General features: G+C 34.9%; 1 long non-coding RNA gene across 1 annotated transcript; it reads left to right on the top strand.

Annotated features, from left to right (window-relative positions):
- The first annotated feature begins 15030 nt into the window (after window positions 1–15030).
- On the top strand, window positions 15031–16706 carry LOC112755000 (uncharacterized). Its single transcript, XR_003178869.3, has 2 exons — window positions 15031–15732; window positions 16005–16706. It is a non-coding gene; the product is annotated as an uncharacterized lncRNA (long non-coding RNA).
- Window positions 16707–17627: the final 921 nt, after the last annotated feature.

Raw genomic sequence — 17627 nt, 5'->3', positions numbered from 1 at the left:
ATTTGTCTTGAAAGCCATTCCAACCATTGGGACAAATTATTCATCAACAACGCACCTGGACTACAAATAAACCGAAAATATTATTAAAGCAAAACCATTGTATAATACTAAATAAACCGAATATTTGTCCATTATATAAATTCGAATTCAGAAACATCTGCGTCTAGAATGAACCGAAAATATTATCAAAGCGAAACCACTGTATAATAATAAATGAACCGAACACTGTCCATTATATAAATTCAAATTCAATTCAAAATGTTGGTTTTTGTTAGCAAAATGTTGGTGTTGTTGGTGATTACAATAACAAAGAAGAAGATGGGAAAAAGAAGAAAAATCAAACAAAAAAGAAGAAATAAGAAGAAAAAAAATCCTGAAAACTTCTCATCATATTCTTCTTTTCTTATCTTGTTCATCTAATCAAATAAAGAAAAAGAAACACATAATGCTGCAAAATCACTTGATGGATTTGGATGTGTTTTTGTTCATGATTCAATTTTATTTGTGTGTTTGTTTTCAAATTAAGTTTGTGTGTCGCAATCATTAAGTAATTTCGATTCATTCTGGATTTAAATAAGGTACATTTAGTCTGTGCTTGTGTTTGAAATGAGTTTACATTATGAATTTAATTTTCAGTTCATTTTGAATATAATTTTGGTTCATTCTAAATATAATTTTGATTCATTTCTGTTCTGTACAATTCAAAACTCTTCCTCCTCACCTTCATTCTACTGCTTCTTCACCAGGGAGAGAAGGAGGAAAAGAAAAAAAATACAGTAGCAACAATAAAAAAAAGAATGACGATAAGGAGAAAACACGTGAAGAAGAAGGAACGCAAAAAAGAAGGAGGAGGAGGAGGAGGAAGAACGCGAAGAAGAAGGTGAAGAAGCAGAAGACGCTCTGTGCGTAAACGAGCATGAGAAGAAGAAGAAGAAGAAGAAGAAGCTGCGCGTATAATCGTGCTCTTTTAATGAGAGTGGTTTTTGTTGGCCCTACTTGAATGAACTTGGATGAAAAAATACTTGAATGTGTAGCACACCTAGGGGTGGCAAGCGGGGAAGCCGCCCTGCCCTGCCTAGTGAGGCGGTCCTAAAATCCCACCCCACCCGCCTAACTACGGGCTGGCGGGTTAAGCCCGCCAAATCTTCTCTTTTTTTTTTTACTATTAACTATTAAATAATATATACAATTTCACAATCATTTTAATAAATTTATAATTTCTAAAGGTATAAAAAATTATATTTTTTATATTCACAAATATTAAAGTCTTCGTAATTATGAATATCTAATAAACATAATTATAAACCAAGTTTTCATCCAAAATATAATTATAAATATTGTCTCCAAAACAAAATAAACATAATCCAAAACACTCAATTTTCATCTTTATTATCTTGTAAGTTGGGTTGGGAAAAGTTGGGTTTTGGCGAAAAAATTACAAAAATACCCCCTTGCCAAAAAAATACTAAGTCTGGTGAGAAAGTCCACCCCACCAAATCCCACGGTTTAAGCAATGCGGGTTAGGCGAGCTTTTACTATTTGGCAGTCCCAATTTTCTAATCCGGCTTGACATATTTAAGCCCGTTTGCCACCCCTAGCAACACCCCAGTTTAAACCAATTCATAAAAATAAAACCAATTTAAACTAATTTATATGCTAAACCTAGTTTTTAATATATAAAAAATCATATTTAATCGATTTTTCCTTTTTTTTCTCTCTCTACATTTCTCTTCTCTCTCCCCTCTCTCAACCTCTATTTTTTCTCACTCTATCATTATTTATCTTTTCTTTAATTTATTTTTTCTTTTTTTATCTTTATTTTTTTACTTTGATATAAAGATTTCTTATTTATTATCTTCCTTATATAATCTTTCATTCTAATATGGTCATGAATTGATGATCATACTGAAATTGTACATTTATGAGTATAATGTGACACAAGACTTTTAATCATTTATACTAAGAAAGTAAGAATTAGTTAACCTGATTTTTTTGAACATCTCTAGATATAGTATACAAATTTTTACCTATAGTACACAAACTTTTGTACATAACACACAAAATTTTATATATAACATACAAAATTTTTGTTGCGAATATATTTTGTTAGTTGAGTGAGTCAATGTTCTAAATATGTAGTTCTTCAAAAATTTCTGTGTTACACATAAAAATTTATTTATGCACCAAAATTTTTATATTATACACCAAAATTAATGTATTGTGTGTATTTCATTGGTTGGGTGTCAATGTTTTATGCATATGCTCTTTCAAATTTTTGTGTGTTGTATATTAAAATTTGTGTGTTGTAAACCAAAATTTATGTGTTGTGCATCAAAATTTCTATGCTCTAGTCTTTTGAACATTTATAGGAGAAGAAGAAGATGAAGATGATGAGTATGATGATGATGATAACGATAATAAAAGAGGATGAGTAAAAAAAAAATAGAAAAAAAAATTAAATAACAATAACATAATAACATTTATGAGTACACTATGACACAAAATTTTTGCATATAACACAAATTTTTGCACATAACACAAAATTTTACCTATAACATACAAATTTTTGCTGCGAATGTATTTCGTTTGTTAGGTGAGTCAATGTTTTGGATATGTAGTTCTCCAAAATTTATGTGCTACACATAAAAATTTATGTATTATACACCAAAATTAATGTATTGTTCGTATTTCATTGGTTGGGTGTCAATGTTTTAAGCATATATTCCAAAAATTTTTGTGTTGTATACTAAAATTTGTGTGCTGTACACCAAAATTTATGTATTGTGCATCAAAATTTATGTGTTCTAATCTTCTAACATTTATAGGAGAAGAAGATGATAATGATGAATATGATGATCATGATGATAATGATAATAAAAGAGGATGAGAAAAAAATAAAGAAAAAAAAATAACAATAACATCATCATCAAAAAGACGACTGCGGTGGCGATAGCAACGATGGCGACAACGGTGGCTGCAGCGACGCGATGACGTTGAAGAAAGAAGAAGAAGAAGAAGAATAAGGTGGAAGAATGATCATTAAAGGAGAAAAAATGTGACGCGTGGGTGATTTTTAAATTTTAACAACTTGATTAAACTTGATTACTCAAAAGACTTAAACACCTAGTACTTTTGTAAAATTATTTATAATAGAAAAATGGCCAAGTATAAATCGAATATTTAATATTTATTTAGACAACTTATTAAACTAATCACTCAATCAACTTACGTTCATTAAAAAATTTTATATTTAACAAATGAAGAATACATACATAAACAATGGGCTCCCATATGGAATTAAAAAAAAAAAACCAAAAAAGCTTGGATACTTAGCCCATGATTCCATATATAAATTCCTAATAATGTTTCCACTCATGTCCAAAAAAAAAATGTTTCCACTCCCCCTCTATACCATAAAGAATAAAATGCTACCCACGTATACACTCTCTTTTGTTGCTGTTGGCTATGCTATAGTTATCTTCCATTCTGCCATTGATCAAGACATGAACGACGGACAAATTACAGGGTCCTTCTGCACATGCATGAAAATATCAATTTATCTTTTACAAAATTTTACCTCAATTATCAGAAGTCTAAAAGCTAGCACCACCCATGACCCAACTAACGACGGCCATATTATTCGCTAATAACTTGATGTAGCATTTACCAAACAAAAAAAATGTGTGTAAAGATAGAGGACGTCCATGCCTCGGTGGAACTAAACTTCAAAAAAAATCATGATATTGATCTTTTAGCTTTTTTTTTTTTATACTACTAAAGTTCTATTATTTACTAAAGAAATGCTTAACACAACCAAAAAAAAATTAAAGCCATGAGTCATTTTACAAATTAATTTCTCATAAATATGAAGGCTTATAAGATGAAAATTCTTGATAAAGATGACAAATATATATTTAATGGGTAATTAACTAAAACCATAAAGGAAGCTCATAAAGCAAAAAGTATGAACATCAATGTTAAAAAAAAAAAAAAGTCAAACACAGAGGCAACAATGGCAACCAATAAAGAAAAAAAGAAAACATATTAGGAATATCTGAAACGAATCCAGTAATATTTTTTTTTTATTTGAGTATCATAACAAAAGGATCAAATAGTGGTTTAAGTGCATGAAAAAATCTATTGTATTTAAAGGTGGATACACCCTTACTTTTTTTAACTTTTGTGGCAAACTCACATTAGAGGAGATATATTCTTTATTTTCATAATGCAGTCACCAAAAAAAAAATAACTCTAAAAGGTGCAGGTACATGTATACACGTAAAATATAGTTTTAATTTAATGAAAACTGCATTATATTTTTCACAACAAAATCAGAGAAGATAGAGTTTAATTCAATTAGTATACTCAAAATACTAGATTAAAATAAACATTAAATATCACTTGATAAACACAAACCCAGCAACATTTACATTTCTTAAAAAAAAAAAAAGTATATGATTTGTAAGAAAAGAACTTAAAACAACCACTTGTAATTTAAATTCACAGGTGACTAGTACATTAAAAAGCATCCATGATTCAATTCAAGTTCTTCGGCCACAAACTATAAGCAAGGAGAACAAAAGATTAAACATAAGTTTCTCTGTCAATTGTGTAATTAATGTTGTCATCAAATTTTTCATAAGCTTAAAATAAAAATACAATTATCAGTAATGTATGTGATGCCACATGAACTTAAAATAAAACTAATATACATAGGAGAAACATTAATCAAGTAACATTAAATAAATAATTTGAAGCGTAAGCTTAATCTCTTCATTGAGAAAAATCATCGAACACTTTGTTTGCATCCAACATAACCATAGAGAATACATAAGAAACCAAGTGGAAAAAAGAAATCAAATTAGCAGTTCTTTTCGATACGTTACCACTCACGAGGCCCTATTTCAGGCAAGAGGAAGTTTAGGGGGCAGCAACTTTTGTGTTTTGTGGCCAGCACTTAATCATCAAAAGAAAAGTGAGTGATCTCCTACCATTGGATGTAATCTCACACCATTAAAATCACTATTGATGGCTAATTAATGGTTACAAAACACAAAAATTGCTGGCCCCTAGCACTCCTCTTCAAGCAATTAGGGAACCCTGCAAAACAGAAACTAAGACTCCGGAATATACAAGTCAAAACAAACCAATAAAGACCCCACAAAATGCAACAGTAACCATCGCAAAACAATCACAACACACTAATAACTAACAAGATTAAATCAAATGAGCACAGTTTGTTACAGAAATTAGTACACTATGATGCAAGTCATGAAAGATAACTCAAACTTTTATGAGAGATTCCAAGAAAAGCTGGCGAAGAGAAGCATAACACAAACTCGAACTCAAACAGAGAAGACCAATGAGAAGGAGAAGATGCTGATGAATGACAAAGAAGACAGTGACGAGGACTAAGCGAGGGATGGAGTATGCACTGAACAAAGAAAGAAAGAGAGAGAGAGAGATGTTGGGAATAAGACACCATTCCCCCTTGAGAAAACACCTTTGACAGAGAAATAAAATAGACACAATCACAACACAAGAATTTAACGTGGAAACTCCAATTACCGGAGAAAAAACCACGGCCGTTGTCAAATGACAACCAGAGAATATCACTATGTGAAAATTGTTACAGCACATAGACTTATTTCTCTCTAACACCGGCACCCCAGTACACCCACACTTTCTCAAAGCAAATATCTAACTACACCTCACAACACTCTCTAATCAAAGAGTACAGAGGAAAAGAAAAATCAGAAACAAGCTTAAAGTGTTTCTAACTGGTGCAAAAACAAATGGAGAACTTAGCCTCATATTTATAGCCTAGGCCACCCACTCCATTTGCTATCCTAAGCAATGTGGGACTAATTCAACCAAATCCTAACAATCTCCACCTTGATTGAAATAGTCACACATCTTCAGCTTCCATTGTCAACACCGACAATTCTTTGCTGCCATTGTCTATACCAACAATCATAGTTCAGAGAACTATCATACTCCACCATGAAAGTATACTCACTTGGAATTAGACCACTCCAATCATTTCGCCTTGGTACAGATCGAAACCTTACTGAAAATTCATGGTGCAACTTCCAAATTGGCTTTTCCTGGAAGTTTTTCAGTCATCGACCTAACTCCGCCACACACCTTGCATCTCAACGCCAACCAATGCCCGTGTGCAATTGTGGACCCGATTGCCACAACTTATCCTTATCCATGGCAGTGCGGTAATACCATGAGGATACTTCTTGTCTTCTAGAGAACATCATCTTCTCTCTTAGAGAGAGCAACCAGAGATCTTCTCCTTCAACGCCTTGTGCAAACCTGATTGTATCAACACATCCTTGACTTGTATTTGCCACAAGCCAAAATTGATTCTTCCATCAAATTTCTCTATTTCAAGCTTCACAGCACTTGAATATCCTGACATTGTTGCAACCGTATACTGGAATAGTATAACTCAACTGTAGACTGTGCACTAGGAAGGGTCCCCAGGAAAGAGAGGTGGGTCACAATAGACACACTTAAATACCAGGTCTTTCCTTAGCCAGAACCTTTCCAAACTGCACTCTCACAGTGTCATACTGCCTTCCAGCAACAACAACAGCAACCAAAGATCAACCTCAAGCCACAGGACAAAATTCTTTTCTGATGTGGAAGGTCAGACTAGGCTGCAACCACAGAGCATACTAAGAATAAATCCCACCAAACCGAAGCTCTGATACCACTTGTTGGGAATAAGACACCATTTCCCCTTGAGAAAACACCTTTGACAGAGAAATAAAATAGACACAATCACAACACAAGAATTTAACGTGGAAACTCCAATTACCGGAGAAAAAACCACGGCCGTTGTCAAATGACAACCAGAGAATATCACTATGTGAAAATTGTTACAACACATAGACTTATTTCTCTCTAACACCGGCACCCCAGTACACCCACACTCTCTCAAAGCAAATATCTAACTACACCTCACAACGCTCTCTAATCAAAGAGTACAGAGGAAAAGAAAAATCAGATACAAGCTTAAAGTGTTTTTGACTGGTGCAAAAATAAATGGAGAACTTAGCCTCATATTTATAGCCTAAGCCACCCACTCTATTTGCTATCCTAAGCAATGTGGGACTAATTCAACCAAATCCTAACAAGAGAGACAGTGTCTAACTGTGAGTGCGAGTACGAGTGAGAGTGAGAGTGTGAGAGTGAGCGAGTGAGATTGAAGATATATCTGCATTATTTTTCATTTTCTCTCTCTCTCTCTCTCTCTGTATATATATATATATATATATCGCCAAAACAACAAACAAAACAAGAAAAAACAACAGCAACATCATTGTTCCCATACACACACTACTTAAAAGAAAATACCGCCGGAAATTGTTGCCTCCAATTTGATCTGTGGCGGTCCTACTCCAACGCCGGTGAACACTCAAAAAACAAACATAGAAAGGAAGAAATCTGAAACTAAAAAAAGAACAGAAAATGCAGGAAACACTTCTCACTTTGTCTGACTCTAAACAGCTTCATACTATCGAGAAGAAAAAATCAGAATAAGAAAAAGATAATAGAGAAGGAAATGACATCATCGAGCTCGTGGTGGTTCTACCGCCGTACTGGCTATCGCGAGCACCGCCAGGGTCACGACGCGTTACACTAAACATCACTTTCACAGACTCCGGTTAGAGTTTTGTAGTTACGGTGACCTCTACGCGAGAACGCTAACCAGAAGCATAGATAGCGCCGGAAAATACCTCTGATCAAATGGTTTCATGTGCGAAGGGAAATAGGGAGAGTTCTCATGGCCATCGAAGCAACCTACGAAGGTGACTTCTCCACCGAAAAGATGCACGGCACCGGAACATTTGTTGGAGCTGATGAGGACACGTACAAAGGTTCATGGATGCACAAGTTGCAAGAAGGTGAGGACAAAGAATCTCACATAATTCATTTTTTACGTCTATCTTGTATTTGAAAATTTCTTAAATTTGTGATTGATTTTTTTTTTATAAAATTGTAGTATTTAAGTATTGTATTGAATTGTATTGATTACTCGTGTATGTATTTGTGCAATGTAGGTAAGGGAAGGTACTTATGAAAGAATGGGAACTAGTAAAGTTGTAATTTTGTTAAGATATTATGTTACTTGTTTGCCTTGCAATAATGCACATTTTGGTAATTGTTGGTTTGTTACGATTGTGGATTTCTGTGTTGAGGAATTGTTTCTGTTTCTATTACGATTGTGCATTTCGATTGCAATTTTGATCCACACAAGATTTCCTGCGTCTAAGTTTACACTTTGGTTTTAGGGGTTCAAGATTATGTTTTAGTGCATTCATACCAACCTCATGCATTAGAATAATGTTTCAGGTTTTTAAATTTTGTTTGTACATTCAAAAACATATTTTTAATACAATAAATTTAAATCAATTTTTTATGTTATGAGCATAATGCAAAAAAAAAAAAAAAAAAAATCAAAGGTCCTAGAATGAAATCTAGAAAATGAAATGTTTTTAGATTTACCCATAATCTAATCTACAGTGAATAATTTATCCTAGAAAGTGAAGCTTATATAAATTCTGCACTTAAAAAAATAGGAAACTAAGCAAGAATCTAAGATGAAGAAGAAGAATGAGTAAAGAGGAATCATATACTTTCCCAATGATGACTCTATGGGAGATGATAGACCCATTTGTCAATAACGTGTGTGGTAATCAACAACCTTAATCTCAATCTCTGTATCAATTAACAGAGGCAGAGCTGTTTGACCAAGTGGGTGGTATTTAACTGCCTTAGTTTCAGTCTCTATCTCTATTGATAGAGGCAGAGCTGTTTGCCAACCATGTGTGTGGTAATCAATCACCTCAGTTTTGATCTGTGCCTCCATTGACAAAGCAAGAGCTATTTGCCGCCGACATGGGCGGTAATCAACCACATCAGTTTTAGTCTTTGCCTATGCATCAGTTGATCTGGACTGGGAATGAAAACAACATTTTTTCTCCCAATGTGGATGGTAATCAACGACCTCAGCGCCAACCTCAGAATCAACCTCAACTAGTCTGGACTGAGGATGAGAACAAACAGTTTGAGATGGTTATTGCTGAACATCTTCTAGAAGCTATGCTGAACTAGTGGGAGGTTGTGGTTGCTTGTCTCCCCGTAAAGACCCCCACGCAAATACAAGAACGCTTCCAGAAGTTGATGAACAACATCAATCACATCCATAACTCTTATATTCCAGAAGCTGCACCTAAAAACATGATTATGATGATGGCTGCGCCTGCCACCACATTGGAACGCAACCCATTCTCTATCCCATCATCAATGAAACACCACCACCTTATTGGACTGATCATCAACATCATAGGTTAGTACTCTAAATATTTTCATTCTCTTTTATTTTTTTATTGATTTTTTGCCGTTACAGATATATGGGTTTTGTGTTTTGCATGAATTTCTATTATGGATATATACAACTTGTACAAAAATGACTCTTCGTCTTCTCGTAATCTTTCTTTCTATCATTTTTTTAAAATTACTTGTCCCATTTTTTCTTTTTTTCTCATAAGTTTTATGATCAAACGTATAAACAATAATGAACATTTTTTCCCTTTGATTTGTTTTTTGAAAGAAGAAGAAGAAGATAATGAAGAAGGAAATGATGTCATCAAATTCATGGTGGTTTTGCCTTCGTACTGGCTGCCGTGACCACTGCTAGGGTCATGACACGTGATGCCAGATGTCACCTTCACAGACTCCGGTTAGAGTTTGTAGTCAGATCACTCCCAACGGTGACCTCCACAATGGAATGCTAACCGAAAGCGTAGTCAACGGCACTGGAAAATACCACCGGTTGGATGGTTACAACTTCAGAGGGGAGTGGGGAGGGTTCTCGTGGCCGTCAGAGCAACATGCGAAGATGAGTTCTCCGCTAAAATAATGCACGGCGCCAGAACATTTGTTGGAGCTGATGAGGAAATGAACAAAGGCTCATGGATGCACAATTTGCAATAAGGTGAGGACAAAGAAGCACACGTAATTCATTTTTTTACGTCTTGAATTTGAAAATTTTATAAATTCATGATTGATTTTTTCATAAAATGTTTTATTTAAGTATTATATTGAATCGTATTGATTACTTGTATATGTATTTGTGCAATGTAGGTGAAGGAAGGTACTTATGGAAGAACGGAAACTACTAAAGCTTTGATTTTATAGAGATATTATCTTATTTGTTTGCATTACAATAATGCAGGTTTTTGTAATTATTGGTTTGTTACGGTTGTGGATTTCTGGGTTGAGGAACTGTTTCTATTTCTATTACGTTTATATATATATATATATTTTTTTTTTTTTTGAGATTTTGATCTACACAAGATTTACTGCGTCTAAGTTCACGCTTTGGTTTTAAAGTTCAAGATTGTATTTTAGTGCATTCATACCAATCTGATGCATCCACAATAATGTTTCAGGATTTTGAATTTTGTTTGTACATTTAAAAACATATTGTTAATACTACAAATTTAAATTAATTTTTTATGTTATGAGAATATCTTGTATACTTAAAACTTTCTAAATTTACAAAATACGAAAAAAAAAATCAAAGATCCTATATTGAAATCTTGAAATTGAAACGTTTCTAAATTTACCCATAATATAATCTATACTGAATAATTTATCCTAGAAAGTAAATCTTATATAAATTTTGCACTTAAAAAAGAAAACTAAGCAACAATCTAAGAAAAAAATGAAGAAAAAAGAGTGAAGAAGATGTAAATAATGCAAGAATGAGCGAAGAGGAATTAGATACTTTCCCAATAATGAATCTGTGGGAGATGATAGACCTCTTTGTCAACGACATGTGTGGTAATCAATCACCTCAATCTCAATCTCTACCTCCGTTGACAGAGGTAGAGCTGTTTGACAGCGTGGGTGGTAATCAACTACATTAGTTTCAATCTCTATCTCCATTGATAGAGGCAGAGCTGTTTGCCAACGACGTGGGTGGTAATCAACTACCTCAATTTCAGTCTCTGCCTCCGTTGACAGAGGTAGAGCTGTTTGCCTATCACGTGTGTGGTAATCAACCACCTCAGTTTCAATCTCTGCCTCCATTGACAGAGCTAGAGCTGTTTGCCGTTGACGTGTGCGGTAATCAACCACCTCAGTTTCAGTATCTGCCTTTGCATCAGTCTGTCTGGACCGGGGACAAAAATAACATTTTTGCCGCCAATGTGGGTGGTAATCAACAATCTTAGCCCCAACCTCAGCCTCAACCTTAGCCAGTCTAGACTGGGGATGAGAACAAATAGTTTGAGATGGTTATTGCTGAACGTCTTTTGGAAGCTATACAAAACCGGTGGGAGGCTGTGGCTGCTTGTCTCCCCAGAAAGACCCCTACGCAGATTCAGGATCGATTCCAGAAGCTGATGAACGATATTAATCCCATCCATAACTCTTATATTCTATAAGCTGCACCTAAGAATATGACTATTATGATGGTTGCGCTTGCCACCACGTTGAAACGCAACCCACTCTTCGTCCCATCATCAATGGAACAACACCACCACCACTACCACCACCTTATTGGACAATCATCGACATCATGGGTCGGTACTTTAAATATTTTCATTCTCTTTTATTTCTTTATTGATTGTTTGTCGGTACAGATATATGTCTTTCGTGTTTTGCATGATTTTTTGTTTTGGATATGTACAACATGTACAAAAACAACTCTTCGTCTTCTCGTAATCTTTCATTCTTTCTTTTTTTTCTTGTTTTTTTTAAATTACTTGTTCCATTTTTCTTTTTCTCATAAGTTTTATGAACAAACATATAATAAATAATGAACCTTTTTTCCTTTGATTTGTTTTTTTGAATAAATTAGAAGAAGAAAAAAAAGATAATAAAGAAGGAAATGTTGTCATCGAGCTTTTGGTGGTTCTACCATCATACTGGCCACTGCAAGCATTGCCAGTGTCACGATCCGTGACACCGAATGTCATCTTCACAGGCTCCGGTTAGAGTTCTATAGTCAAATTGCTCGCAACGGTGACCTCCATGCTAGAACGCTAACTAGAAGCGTAGTCAACGGTGCTAAAAAATTCCTCCAGTCAGATAGTTGCATGTGTGGGAGGGGGAGTGGGGAATGGGGAGTGGGCAGGACACTCGTGGCCGTCGGAGCAACCTAGGAAGGTGTGTTCTCTACCAGTAAAATGCATGACACCGAAACATTCATTCGAATTGATGGATACACATACAAAGGCTAATGGATGCACAATTTGCAAGAAGGTGAGAACAAATAAGGTCACATAATTCATTTTTTACATCTATCTTAAATTTGAAAATTTCTTAAATTCGTGATTGAATTTTTTCATAAAATTGTTGTGTTTAAGTATTATATTGAATATTGATTACTCATATATGTATTTGTGCAATGTAGGTGAGGGAAAGTACTTATGGAAGAATGAGAACTGGTAAAGATGTAATTCTATAACGATATTATCTTATTTTCAAGCTTTGGTTTTAGGGGTTCAAGATTGTGTTTTAGTGCATTCATACCAATCCGATACGTCCACAATAATGTTTCAGGCTTTTGAATTTTGTTTGTACTTTCAAAAAACATATTTTTAATACAACAAATTTAAATAAATTTTTATGTGTTATGAGAACATTTTTTTACTTATAACTTTCTAAATTTACATAATACAAAAAAAATCAAAGATCCTAGAATGAAATCTTGAGAATGAAATGTTTCTAGATTTACCCATAATCTAACCTACACTAAATAATTTATCCCAGAAAGTGAAGCTTTTATAAATTATGCACTTAAAAATAGGAAACTAAGCAAGAATCTAAGAAGAAGAAGAAGAATGAGTTAAAATGACATAAATAGTGCAAGAATGAGTGAAGAAGAATCATATACTTTTCTAATAATAAATTTGTGGGACATGATAGGCTTGTCTGTCAACGACGTGTGTGGTAATCAAACACCTCAATTCCAGTCTCTGTATCAGTTGATAGAGGCATAGCTGTTTGACTAAGTGAGTGATAATCAATTATCTCAGTTTCAATCTCTGCCTCCATTGACAGAGATAGAGTTGTTTGCCGGCATCGTGGGTGGTAACAAACTGCTTTAGTTTCAATCTCTACCTCCATTGATCGAGGAAAAGTTGTTTGCCATCTATGTATGTGGTAATCAACCACCTCAATTTCAATCCTGCCTCTATTGACAGAGGCAGAACTATTTGCCACCGACGTGAGTGGTAATCAACCACCTCAGTTTCAGTCTCTGCCTTTGCATCAGTTGGTCTGGACTTGGGATGAAAACAACATTTTTGCCGCCAATGTGGGTGATAATCAACGACCTCAGTCGCAACCTCAGCTTCAACATAAGCTAGTCTGGACTGGGGATGAGAACAAACAGTTTCAAATGGTTACTGCTGAATGTCTTCCGAAAGCTCTGTAGAACTGGTGGGAGGATATGGCTGCCTGTCTCGCCGAGGAAATCCCCCAGACAGATACTGGAATGCTTCCAAAAGTTTATAAACGATGTCAATCTCATACATAACTCTTATATTCGAGAAGTTGCACTCAAGAACATGACCGTGATGATGGCTGCACTTGCCACCATATTAGAATGCAACCCACTCTCCGTCCCATCATCAATAGAATAACAACACCACCACCACCTTATTGGACTGATCATCAACATCACAGGTCAGTACTCTAAATACTTTTTAATTCTCTTTTTATTTCTTTATTGATTTTTTGGCGATACAAATATATCGGTTTCGTGTTTTGCATGATTTTCTATTATGGATATATACAACTTGTACAAAAATGACTCTTCATATTCTTGTAATCTTTCCTTCTTTATTTTTTATTTTTTTAAAATTACTTGTTCAATTTTTCTTTTTTTTTTTTTTGATAAGTTTTATGAACAAAGGTATAAATAATAATGAACCTTTTTTCATTTGATTTATTTTTTTGAATAAATCAGAAGAAGATAATGAAGAAGGAAATGATGTCATCAATCTCGTGGTGGTTTCGCCGGTGTGAGCACTGCTTGGGTCACGACACGTGACACTGGACGTCACCTTCACAGACTCCGGTGAGAATTATGTAGTCAGATCGCTGCCAAGGGTGACCTTTACGTCGGAACACTAACCGGAAGCGTAGTCGATAGTGCCAGAAAATATCTTCGGTCGGATGGTTGCATGTGTGGAGGGGTGTGGAGAGGGTTTTTGTGGCCGTCAGAGCAACCTACGAGGTGAGTTCCTTGTCAGAAAAATGCACGGCGTCGGAACATTCGCTGGAGCTAACAAGGACACGTACAAAGGCTCATGGACACACAATTTGCAAGAAGGTGAGAACAAATAAGCTCACATAATTTATTTTTTACTTCTATCTTGAAGTTGAAAATTTGGTTTTGGTAATTGTTGGATTCTTATGATTGTGGATTTCTGTGTTGAGAAGCTATTTTTTTTTATTTCTGTTACGGTTGTGCATTTCTCTTGAGATTTTGATCCACACAAGATTTTCTGCGTCTAAGTTCACGCTTTGCTTTTAGGGGTGCAGATTGTGTTTTAATGTATTCATACCAACCTCATGCATCTACAATACTGTTTTAGGCTTTTGAATTTTTTTTTGTACATTCAAAAACAAATTTTCCAAACAAATTTAAATCATTTTTTATGTGTTATGAGAATATTTTGTTTTACTTAATACTTTCTAAATTTACATAATACAAAAAATCAAAGATCCTAACATGAAATCTTGAAAATAAAATCTTTCTGGATTTACCTATAATCTAATATATACTGAATAATCTATCTTAGAAAGTGAAGCATATATAAATTCTGTACTTAAGAATAGGATACTAAGCAAGAATCTAAGAAACCAGATAATGCAAGAATGAGTGAAGAGAAACCAAATACCTTCCCAATGATAAATCTGCAGGAGATGATAGACCTGTCTATCAACGATGTGTGTGGTAATCAACCACCTCAATCTCAGTCTTTGTATTAGTTGACAGGTGCATAGCTGTTTGACCACGTGGGTGGTAATCAACTACCTTAATTTCAATCTCTGCCTCATTGACAGACGCAGAGCTGCTTGCCAACGACGTGGGTGGTAATCAACCGCCTCAATTTTAGTCTTTGCCTCCATTGACAGAGGTAGAGCTGTTTGTTGACCATGTATATGGTAATCAATCACCTCAATTTCAATCTCTACCTCCATTGATAGAGGCAGAGCTGTTTGCCGATGACGTGGGTGGTAATCAACCAACTCAGTTTTAGTCTTTGCCTCTATATTAGTCGGTCTGGACTTGGGACCAAAACAGCATTTTTGCCATCATATGGGTGGTAATCAGCAACCTCAACCCCAGCCCCAGCCTCAACATAAGCCAGTTTGGACTGGGGTTGAGAACAAACAATTTGAGATAGTTATTGCTGAATGTCTTTCGGAAACTCTGCAGAACCGGTAGGAGGTTGTGACTGCTTGTCTTCCCGAGAAAACCCCACGCAAATACAAGAACACTTTCAGAAATTGATGAACAACATCATTCTCATAAATAACTGTTATATGCGATAAGCTGCACCTAAAAACATGACCGTGATAATGGCTACCCTACCAGCACATTAGAACGCAACCAACTCCCTGTCCCATAATCAATGGAATAACACCACCACCGCCACCACCTTATTGGAGTGATCATTGACATCACAGGTTGGTACTCTAAATATTTTTATTATCTTTTTATTTCTTTTTTTATTTTTGGCGGTACATATATATAGATTTCATGTTTTGCTTAATTTTATATTATGAATATATACAACTTGTACAAAAATGACTCTTCGTCTTCTCGAAATCTTTTTTTTCTTTATTTTTCTTTTTTTTAAATTACTTGTTCCATTTTTCTTTTCTCTCATAAATTTTATGAAACGTATAAACTATAATGAACCTTTTTACCATTTGATTTGTTTTTTTGAATAAATTAGAAGAAGAAAAAGGAGGAGGAGGAGGAGGAGGAAATGACGTCATAGAGCTCGTGATGGTTCTGCCGCCGTACCGGGCACCGCGAGCTTTGTCAGGTCACAACGCATGACATCTGACGTCACCTTCATAGACTTTGGTTAGAGTTCTGCAGTCAGATCACTCCCGACGGAGACCTCTACGTTGGAACGCTAACTAGAAGTGTAGTCGACGGCGCCAAAAAATACCTCTGGTCAGATGGTTGCATGTGCGGAGGGGAGTGAGGAGGGTTTTCGTGGCCGTCAAAGCAACCTATGATAATGAATTCTTCGCCGAAAAAATGCACGGCACCAGAACATTTGTTGGAGCTGTTGGGGACACGTACAAATGCTCCTGGACGCACAATTTGCAAGAAGGTAAGGACAAATAAGCTGACATGATTCATTTTTTACTTCTATCTTGAAGTTGAAAATTTCTTAAATTCGTGATTTAGTTTTTCATAAAATTGTCATATTTAAGTATTATATTAAATCATATTGATTACTCGTATATGTATTTGTGTAATGTAAGGGAGGGAAGGTACTTATGAAAGAATGGGAACTAGTAAAGCTGTAATTCTGCAAAGCTATTATCTTATTTGTTTACATTGTAACAATGTAGGTTTTGGTAATTGTTGGTTTGTTATGGTTGTGGATTTCTGTGTTGAGAAACTATTTCTATTTCTGTTATGGTTGTGCATTTCTCTTGAGATTTTGATCCACACAAGATTTCCTATGTCTAAGTTCACGCTTTGGTTTTAGGGGTTCAAGATTGTATTTTAGTGCATTCAAACCAACCTCATGCATCCACAATAATGTTTCAGGATTTTGAATTTTATTTATACATTCAAAAACATATTTTTAAAACAACAAATTTAAATAATTTTTTATGTGTTACAGCAAGAATATTTTGTTTTACTTACTACTTTCTAAATTTACATAATACGAAAAAATCGAAGATCGTAGAATGAAATATTGAAAATGAAATCTCTTTAGATTTACCCATAATATAATCTACACTGAATAATCTATCCTAGAAAGTGAAACTTATATAAATTCTGTACTTAAGAATATGAAATTAAACAAGAATCTAAGAAAAAGAAGAATGGGTGAAGAAAACATAAATAATGCAAGAATGAGTAAAGAGAAATCATATACTTTTCCAATGATGAATCCGTGGGAGATAATAGACCTGTCTGTCAACAATGTGTATGGTAATCAACCACCTCAATCTCAGTCTCTGCATCAGTTGCCAGAGGCAAATCTATTTGACCACTTGGGTGGTAATAAGCTAAGCTACTTCAGTTTCAATCTCTACCTCCATTGACAGAGGCAGAGCTGTCTGCCAATAACGTGGGTGGTAATCAACTATCTCAGTTTTAGTCTCTGCCTCCATAGATAGAGGTAAAGCTATTTGTCGAACACGTGCGCGGTAATCAACCACCTCAGTTTCAATCTCTGCCTCCATTGACAGAGGCAGAGCTGTTTGCCGCCAACATGGCTAGTAATCAACCACATCAGTTTTAGTCTTTGCCTCTACATCATTCAGTTTAGACTGGGGATGAAAACAACAATTTTACTGCCAATGTGGTTGGTAATCAATGACCTCAG

Source organism: Arachis hypogaea, chromosome 16 (genome assembly GCF_003086295.3).
Source record: "Arachis hypogaea cultivar Tifrunner chromosome 16, arahy.Tifrunner.gnm2.J5K5, whole genome shotgun sequence".
Taxonomy (NCBI): Eukaryota; Viridiplantae; Streptophyta; class Magnoliopsida; order Fabales; family Fabaceae; genus Arachis; species Arachis hypogaea.
This window is presented reverse-complemented; position numbering and strand designations above follow the sequence as displayed.